At 42.8% G+C, this 10302-nt stretch overlaps 1 pseudogene across 1 annotated transcript; it reads left to right on the top strand.

Moving 5' to 3' along the window:
* Nucleotides 1-244: 244 nt before the first annotated feature.
* LOC703344 (large ribosomal subunit protein eL36 pseudogene) lies at nt 245-674 on the top strand (annotated as a pseudogene). The gene has a single exon (XR_013395331.1). The product of XR_013395331.1 is annotated as a large ribosomal subunit protein eL36 pseudogene (transcript).
* Nucleotides 675-10302: the final 9628 nt, after the last annotated feature.

The raw sequence follows: 10302 nt of genomic DNA, 5'->3' as shown, positions 1-10302 counted from the left end.
CACTACAACCTCCGCCTCCCAGGTTCAAGCGATTCTCCTGCCTCAGCCTCCCAAGTAGCTAGGATTACAGGTTTGCGCCACCACGCCTGGCTAATTTTTGTATTTTTAGTAGAGATGGGGTTTCACCATGTTGGCCAGGCTGGTCTCGAACTCCTGACCTCAAGTGATCTGCCTGCCTTGGTCTCCCAGAGTGCTGGGATTATAGGTATGAGTCACCCGTGCCAGGCCTGAAAATCTTTTAAAATCCGCCAGGGCCGCCACAGGAGAGCAGTAGCCATGGCTCTACGCTACCCTATGGCCGTGGGCCTCAACAAGGGCCACAAGGTGACCAAGAACGTGAGCAAGCCCAGGCACAGCCGCCGCCGCGGGCGTCTGACGAAACACACCAAGTTCGTGCGGGACATGATTCGGGAGGTGTGTGGTTTTGCCCCGTACGAGCGGCGCGCCATGGAGTTACTGAAGGTCTCCAAGGACAAATGGGCCCTCAAGTTTATCAAGAAAAGGGTGGGGACGCACATCCGCGCCAAGAGGAAGCGGGAGGAGCTGAGCAACGTATTGGCCGCTATGAGGAAAGCTGTTGCCAAGAAAGACTGAGCCCCTCCCCCGGCTTCTCCGTGAAATAAAGAACAGCTTGACCGAAAAAAAAAAAAAAAAAAAAAAAAAAACAACTTTTAAAATAACCATTTTTCCCAGATAAAAATAGATACACGTTTTCTTTTAGAAAATGTGAATAATACAGATAAGTCTGAGAAATAAAATGTAGTTGCATTATCAAATAATAATCACTGGTATTTTATTCATATAGCATATTTTTTATTTCCCGTTTTTAAACTTCCCATTATAGAATGAATGCTGTTCATGCTTTTGAGTTTAAAGTTTACACAGAGACGGTGGATGTGCCAGTTACCCTTTTACTACGTCTCAACTTCAAATTTATTTATCTCTGCTCTGCCCTTGATACTGGAGCTGGGTCCTGTAGACATTTCTCTTTTTCCAGCTGGCTTAATGTTAGGCTTGTTAAAGAGAGGGTCTGGAATGAGACTTCAAGGTCAAACAGAAGGAAGGAGTTACCCTTCCTGTTCGTGGCCTCAGAGCCAGCAGAGCAATATGAAGGAAGCTGGGCACTGCTCAGCTCAGTATCTTGTGTGCACCAGCTCTGCCAGTCTACACCCTCCAGCAAATTTTTTCACTACCCAGGGACCATTGCTATGGACCAGCTCCCCACCTGCAGCCTCTGGTGAGTTTCTCCAGTGCCTGGCAAGCTGCTCCTACAGTCCACTTCAAGCCCACACCCTCTGGCAAGGGTCTCTGCCATCGTCAGGCTGACTTTTCCTCTTGCGGGGGGTAAGTTCTTAGTTCCTTCTTATTACTCTATGAATGTGTTACTTCTAAACCCCTTACAGTTCATCTTGTTCTTTTTCCTAGTTGACCATCTTTACTAGTTAACACATCTTTATATTAAGATTTATGTGTTTGAACAGTTGGTGATGTTTCTACTTCCTGATTGGACCCTGACTAATACAGAGGGAAAAGAGGAGAGATGTGACAGGCAAAATGGGAGAAAAAAAACCTGTTCTCTCTCAATTCCCTACAAAATTCTCTCTCTCTCTCTCTCTCTCTCTCTCTCACACACACACACACACACACACACACACACACACCCCTACCCAAAGGCCACTGAGAACCACTAGTTTTCTGTATTCTTTGTTGTAACCTGGGTTTCCCAGAAAGCAGACCCGAGAAGGGCGTATGTACTACGCTTTTGTTTGCGAGCGCAATCACAGGAAGCAAGAGTAAAGATCAGGGTGTGAAGGTAGGGAAGGAGAGAAACCCAATGAAAAGATCCATTATCACCCTTTAAGCACGACTGATTGCGCAACCCTGCCAAACTTTCGAAAAGTGGCATACATGGCATTAGGCTCTCCATTGGCTCCCATGCCTAAGAGGTGCGTCGTATGTATGTCAGTTCTTCACTGTGCATAAAGTCATTACTATGATACATCGTGTTGCAGTATCTGTACATCTTTAATTATATTCTCAGAGTAAATTATTTAAAATATATTTATTGTGTCAAAGGATAGAGAATGTGTAATAGAGAATGTGTATCTCCAACCAGAAGTTCTACTAGAAATTTCAGATATCCAGAATTCCTTATATCCTAAGCATCCTGGTTTGTAGAAATGTCATGTTTACTGTATCTTCTTCAGTCAAATACTTCCATTGTAAGACAGAGTTATCATTAATTTAATAGCATGACTTTGTGTGTTTGTGGTGGAGGTTGAGATGGGGTGGAACTACCAAAGGACACATATTCAAACAGAATTTGCTTGCTAATTGCTAACTGATATACATCTATCCATAACATTCTAGGCCACTTTATTTTTTGATATCACAAAGTTGTAGTCTACCTTCAAATTCTTCAGGTTCTTCTGAATCCCTTTTGACCAATAGGAGCCTCATCGCTCATGGGGGGCTCTGCCAAATGCCCTTGCCTTTCCTGGATGGAATGGCAGGAAGCAGAGTAGCTGGCAGGAGCCCACCATGTCCTTAAGAGAGTGCACACACTCAAAGTTGGTTGAAAAACTGGACTAGCCAAGTATGTCATAATTCCCAAGAGGCAGGAGCAGAACCAGGAGTGGGAAATGAAGTCAAAAGGTCAGGAGCCAGGAAGACCCAGGAACTAAGGAAGTGAGGGAAACAGAGGAAAGAACCAAGCAGAGGGACCCAGGACCTTACTGGGAATGAAGCTAGAATGCCCGGACCTCCTCCTTATTAGATTTTATAAATAGTGTGGGTTAAAGAGCCTGAATTAAAGATAGAGGATCCGCTAGGTAGAGAACTGACCTTGAACAACTCCTGTTTCCTCTGCCTGCCAACTCTACTCCTACCTTGAGGTCCAGATTTTTCTCCAGAGTGTTTTCCTCTCCTTTGTGAGAAAATCATACTACCATTTCTACAGGATATTGGTGTCTACAGCTTTTCCTCCAAGAATAGCCTTGGATTTCTTTCCTGAAATCATAATTTACACTATAAAAGAGAAAAAGAGAGTGCACCATTCTGTGCATAATTCTATTGGCTATGGAAACTCTGAAGACAAGAGACGTGGGCCACCTGTCTGGACTCCTTCGTGTGCTTGTTGATTCACCCTGCATGACCACCCTAGGCAGACCTCACTGGCCCTGATTCTTCTATCACAGATGCCCTCTCCTCCACTTCACCTGCCCACTACTGCATCCAAATTGTTGGATTCAATATTTTGTTCAGGTTCAGCAGTCTACCTGGTTGGCCCAGGCCTTTAACCCAAGTCCTTTGCCCACATACATTGTAAAAACTGGTAAGAAGGCATTCTGTGGATTCTAGTGTTATTCCCAACAAAAAGTCCTCCTTATTCCTCAGTATTTGAGTGAATATGAGAAATTGGCATTTGCTAGCTTTCTTGGAGTTTCAGTTCACTTGGTAGATTTGAATCTTTGTACAACCAACTTGAACAGTCTAAAGAACTAGAGGGAGACTCATGGGGCTATCCTCTCTAATAAAGAAGTCTTTTCAATATCAAACAACCCTTCCCAGAGCTTGTAGTAGCAAGAATGATCTGGGGGAATCTTGGATGCTTACCACAAGGTTAGATACTGGGAGAGAAGGAGGCATTAGAAAGCATGATTCTGGCTGAAGTGGAGTTGGAGATATAAATTCACGTGGCTCTTAATGTTGGAGGGTCACAGATCCGTTGAAATCCGTTGAAAGCTATGAATGCTTTCACAGAAAAATGCACAGACACATAAAATTTTGAGCATAATTCTCAGTACTCATGCCCCACCCCCCACTACCATTTGGAAACCTGTCTCTGGACCCTGACTATAAAAATCCCCAACTTAGATAAATAAAGGAAAAATAATATACAATATAAACAAGAAACAAGAAAACAATAAAAAGATCAGGAGCTAAATTAAACAGTAGATGTATGAATCTGTATAAACTTACTGTAAACGCTAGAAGGACTTCAGAAAAAGTGACCAACATTGAAACAGTCTCTGAAAATATGATCTAGGGGTTGTGTGATGCAGATGAACCTTGTCTGGATCCTTGGCTTCCAAGGCTTTCTTGGTACTTGCCTTTGCCCCATACTAATGTTACATGTAAGGTGTTACTCGATATCCAATAAATAATTTTTTTGAGATGAATGAACTTGAATTCCTCATATGGGCACCATATCTTTGCTGCCCTGTAAAAGCCTACCACCTGTGTCTGGTTTGGTGAGAAACACCCCAGGAGGGCAGTGAGTCTGCTTGAAGATAGGTGTGGAGTTTCACTTAGGAAAGGACTCAATGCTTCCAAGAGTTGTGCAGAAAAGCATCTGAGTCCTGGGTAGAAGGAAACCAGAAAAACTTGAAACAATCAGGAACTATTTTGTTTGGTTTTTAACAGCAAATACAAGTCTAAAGTATAGCTTGACATCAATTTAAAATTTAGAATTACAGCATTCTGAATGTTTTCCTTCAGCCAGTATTCATGGAGAGCCTGTTATATTTTAGCTGTGTGCTAGATACTACAGATCTAGATTTTTGCAAAAATGAACACGACAGACCTGAATCCTGTCCTCACCCAAATTAATCTGGAAGTGACTACAGAGGCCCCCTCCCTGGTCATTCTGTAGACGGAGAAAGCAAGACCCAGTGAGAGGGGTCATAATTTTCCCAAGATCACACAGCTAATTAGGGACAGAGTTATGTCCAGAACCCAGGGCTTCTGGCCGTCCAAGAACACAATCATCTTAGTAAGAATTTGATGATAAAATTGGGGGATTAAAATATTTCTCCATCAAACATTTCATTAAACTTTTTTTTTCTTTTTTGAGACAGAGTCTCCTCTGTCAACCGGGCTGGAATGCAGTGGTGTCATCTTGGCTCACTGAAACCACCACCTCCTGGGTTCAAGTGATTCTCCTGCCTCAACCTCCTGAGTAGCTGCGACTACAGGTGTGTGCCACCACGCCCAGGTAATTTTGTATTTTTAGTAGAGATGGGGTTTCACCATGTTGGCCAGGCTGGTCTCGAACTCCTGACCTCAAGTGATCTGCCCACCCTAGCCTCCCAAAGTGCTGGGATTACAGACAAGAGCCACCGCACCCAGCCAAGCATTTTATATAGCATCTACTGTTTTCTGAACCAGTCCTTGGCTAGGTGTCCAAGATACCGAAATGTATGATACACAACTTGACCTTCTAAGATATGGGAACTAAAGTAAATTTGATTGTAGAAGCCAATGATTTGATAATAAAGTGGCTTTTTGTATGGGCAAGCTCTGCCTAAACAAACAAAAAACCTTAATTTAGGGGATCACAGCCAATTTTTGAGAGGAAAAACAGGAAAACAGAAAAAGGAGACAAATGGCAACAGTAAAAATGTAGAGCAGAAATTGAGCCGTGTTTTGGTGGTTTCAGTGTTTTACTCGAAGGGGGTCGTGTTCTCCTTTGCAACCTTGTAAACCACACTGGCAAAGAACACTAACCCCTTTGGGAACCTGCACAGCTGCAGAGCCAAGTCAGCATTGAAAGGGGGTGAAAGGATAGCATCAAAAAGTTCAGCTACTGGGGTGGGGTAAGAAGACCTGACCATAAATATTTTGGCCAGATAGAATTTCTAACACATTGCAGTGCCTGGGGCTTGCAGGTGGGCCTTTGAAATCTTTCCTCGGGGCTTGGCAACAGTGTGGTGCCTCTGTTCATGCCTTTATTGATGTATCCATTAGAAAGTGACATGATTTGCTTACTAAGTTTCTGTTTAATTTGCATCTTAATGTCCTATCATTAAGATATAAATACAGGCATAGGGAATTGAGTAATTTAGAAATTCCCTCTGGGAATTTGGCAACAGGACTGTGAACATGGAAGGCTGTAGCCTGGAAAAGTGGGTATCTGAGCAGATCCACGCCTTGAGAAGTCTTTGGAAAAGAACCTACCTGTGCAGCATCTCACCTGAAAGTCTGAGGTGCAGGTGCGTGCCATTAGCAGCATGTATTTTTCATGTATTTTACGTCAGACGTAGGTGCTGGCCAGGGTCAGTTCTTCATGTCTCCAAGAAGCCTCTGGTGTTTGTTTGTTTTCCTCCTTGTGTTTTCTGCCTACAGAGGTTTGTAGACACTGCCACGGTGTTTGCCTCCAGATCCACAGACAATTTTGCTTCAGAACTATCTGTGGTTTGGGCACCTCGGTAGTGGAATAATATAAGGAAAACAAGGGGAGCCAAACAGCCCGGAGTTTCAATCTTTCCATGAGTTATGCAACATCTCTGAATCTTAGCGAGCTCTTGTCTGGAAAATGGCTATCATAGTTAATTTGAAAAATTGTTGTGAAGCCTAAATGAGTTAATAAATGAGTTAATATACTTACAATGCCTAATAGGTTACACAAGTCAGCAGGAGCCTAAAGTCATCAATGTTCTTCGCTTTCCTGATAGCACCTCTTTGGCTTCTGAACTTCTCTGACTTCCAAATGAAGCTCTGTGAGGACCCAATGGAGGGCTCTTGATCATCCAAAATGCATTTTTCTCTGGCCCACTCTCCAGAATGAAAGTTGATAGCCTAGAATGGCTGCTTCTTGTAAATGGGCAAAGAGCATTGAACAGCTTAAGTCATTTTAGGAAATAGCTTGGTTCAGCCCCACTCTTTCCTCTCTCCAGAGCTGAGAGCCCCAGCTGTGTGTACATAACATGGGGGGTTGAAAGTGCATTAGAGAGCATGTCATTCAACCCTCTCCATTTAAAGATGAAAAAATTGAGAGTGGGAAGGATGGAGGGATGTGCCCAAAGCCATGTAGCTACTTAGTTGCAGAATTGTGAGGAGATCTAATGTCTCCTGTTTTTATGGAAATATCATTTTCAAAGGACTTTCATAATTTTTACTTTATTTCATCCTCGTGGCAAATTTAAGAAGAGGAAGAAAGTAGTGTTATTCCCATTTTACAGATGAGTAAACTGAAATTTAAAGAGGAAGCAAAATGTAGGCCTCAACCCCGAGTCTGTGAACTCCAGGCCCCACTCAACTGCCAATGCTTTTTGTTTTTTTTGAAAGAGACAGGGTCTTGCTCTGTCACCCAGGCTGGAGTGCAGTGGTGCGATCACGGCTCACTGCAGCCTCAAACTCCTGGGCTCAAGTGATCCCTTCACCTCAGCCTCCCTAGTAGCTGGAACTATTGGCACACGCCATCACATCTGGCTAATTTTTAATTCTTTTGTAGAGACAGGATCTTCCTAGGCTGCCTAGGCTGGTCTTGAACTCCTGGGTTCAAGTGATCCTCCCACCTCAGCCTCCCAAAGTGCTGTGATCACTGGCATGAGACACCATGCCTGACAATGCTTTTTTGTTAGCTCTGAAAAGTGTAGCCATGGCCCAGACCCAAGATACCTCACATATCACAGTAAAGAGGAAAGGAAGGAAAATGCTCACATTAGTCCTTAAAGGCAAAGGGACAGAATGAAGATTCCAAGAAAAATCTGTTTGTTCATTCATTCATTCATTCATTCATACATCAAACACTTTCTGAGCAGCACAATATTTGAGGAACTGTGCTAGGTGATGCAGGAATATAGAGGCAAATCAAACGTTATCAAACATTTGGAGACCTTTAGGAGCTTACAATCTAGTAAAGAAGTTCACCATCTGTGGGCATTTATCTAACAAGAGGCTCTTCTCTTTTACGCAATAAAATAAAAATAGATACAGCTTTACTGTTTGAAGTGTTTGAGCATACTTCCTGAACTTTGGTGATTTTGAAAATTGACAACTGAGGGTTCACCCTACCCTGAGCTGAACTGAAATTCTGAGCATCGCTCATTGTTGTATAAGAATTAGGATTGTGGATCCAGAAAGGCTAAACAATTAATTGCATTCATTAATCTGGACTGAAACCCTGAAGGTTAGTTTCCAAATATATAGGTTTGTTTTTGTTTCTTTTTCTTCTTAGATTCTGGGAATGGAAAATCTAGTATTTTGAGATTGTAATTAAGTGGATGTTGGCTAACTGAGCCTTTATTGTATGTATTTTACAAAGCAAAATGATAGTTTGCAAAACTCCATGATCTTTTATTCAATAATCACGAATTTCTACTTGCCAAATGCCATGCAACACATGAATTAGGTCTTTAATTCTCAAGGGGTTTATAATCTAGTTGATCCCAGCTGGCAAACATACAACATGAATGCTGCCACTTCCGCTTCTTGTGCTCATCACAGACAATGCTAAATGATCACAGACCTCTTGATGCATTTAGACCCTGGCCTCATCACATCTGGCTAATTTTAAATTTTTTGATAGAGACAGGATCTTCCTATGCTGCCCAGGCTGGTCTTGAACTCCTGGGTTCAAGTGATCCTCCTGCCTCAGCCTCCCAAAGTGCTGTGATCACAGGCGTGAGACACCATGCCTGGCAATGCTTTTTTCATTAGCTGTGAAAAGTGTAGCCATGGCCCAGACCCAAGATACCTCACATATCACAGTAAGGAGGAAAGGAAGGAAAATGCTCACATTAATCCTTAAAGGCAAAGGACCAGACCTTTAATTACTACCAGTAATTAAAAGTTGCTTCCTTGTTTAAACCTATTTGCTGCCTCTGTGCTAGATGAAAGCTTTCTCACTCAGCATACGTGGAGAAAACATAGTGGTGTTTCCAATAATGCCGCAACAAAGGGCCATACTGAAATGAGTACAAATCCACTTCAGCTCACTCCTTTAGAGTGCTTCATGTATTTAAATTATATTATATGGCAGAGAAACTTCATTTGTTAAATACTTGAAGCCCACTTTTAATCAGCTGTATATATGGTTTGGAAATAACACAAATTAAAAAATGTAAATATCACTGGTAGATGTTAACTATATAGAAGCTACTACTGGATAGTCACACTAAAAAAATGTTAAGGCCAGGCACAGTGGCTCACGCCAGTAATCTCAGCACTTTGGGAGGCCGAGGCAGGCGGATCACCTGAGGTGGGGGGTTCAAGACCAGCCTGACCAATATGGAGAAACCCCATCTCTGCTAAAACTACAAAATTAGCCAGGCATGGTAGCTCATGCCTGTAATCGCAGCTACTCAGGAGGCTGAGACAGGAGAATCGCTTGAACCCAGGAGGTGGAGGTTGCGGTGAGCTCAGATTGAGTCATTGCACTCCAGCCTGGGGAATAAGAACAGAACTCCATCTCCAGGAAAAAAAAGAAAAAAAGTTAAAATGTGAACATTCAGGGCTGCTTACACTCTATTTGGATTTTTGTTTTATGAGTCAGTCTCTACGAATGCCTGGCTAAAGCACGTTCACTTATAAACACTCTGACAAAGGTACACCAAAATGACGTGGATGACAGACAGGATGGATTCAAGTAAGATTTCATTTTTCCTTTTCCTCAAAAACCTGCATTCTGGATATCTTTTCTGTTACATTTAAAACTTTGTCCCTCAAAGCAGGCAATGATGGCCACATTAGAAGTAATAATTCAAATCAACCTTGACAATTAAGGTTACCTATCCATGAACTACAAAACCTGTTACTCAAAACAATAGAGTGAAGAAGAGCTACTGTTCTGCCCAGACCCCAGATGAAACGAACCAGCCACGTGAGAGGCCTGTGCTGTGAAAGTGAGACTGTCACCACCTTGGCCTGCATTAAAGGAACCATAGGCACCAGGAGAAGAGAATGAGATCCTGCCTGACTCTGCAAGCCAAAGCATATCCATGGCATTTCTTTCAGCTCTGGACATCCAAGTTTAAAAAGCTTGAGGCTGCTCTAGATAGAAAACTACCTGGAAGGACAGATGAGGAAGGCGAAAGGCTCTGTACAGTGGCAGATCCAGGTTTTGTAGGGTCTAAAGCTGGTATAATACAGTAGGAGTGAGAAGGGGAGAATCTTCTTGAAGAAAATGAATGCAAAATTACAATGACCAAAGTAAATAGGAATTTGACTATTTATTTTGAATGAGAAAATAGATCACAATAAATCATTAGAGACTTCAGGACTGAGGTCACTTTTCTTCTGAGAGCTCTAGACAGCTTACCAGAGATACGTAGGCAGAAATGGATTCCTGGTGGGAACCTGGCTTCCCCTCCCCTCCTAGGACTCTGTGACTCTCAGCACTCACGGGCTTGCACTGGGGAGAGGCCCTAAAGCCTGAGCTGTGACCGCTTCACAGTTAATCTTCCTCTGGTTGTGTATGTGTGTGCGTGGGAAGGGAGCAGCCTTCAGAACACTGCTAGGAAGAATGATAGTAGCTGTGTTCAAGGACTAAGTATTTGCTTCTCTGGTGTTCCTAGAGAT

Source organism: Macaca mulatta, chromosome 7, assembly GCF_049350105.2.
Source record: "Macaca mulatta isolate MMU2019108-1 chromosome 7, T2T-MMU8v2.0, whole genome shotgun sequence".
Taxonomy (NCBI): domain Eukaryota; kingdom Metazoa; phylum Chordata; class Mammalia; order Primates; family Cercopithecidae; genus Macaca; species Macaca mulatta.
This window is presented reverse-complemented; position numbering and strand designations above follow the sequence as displayed.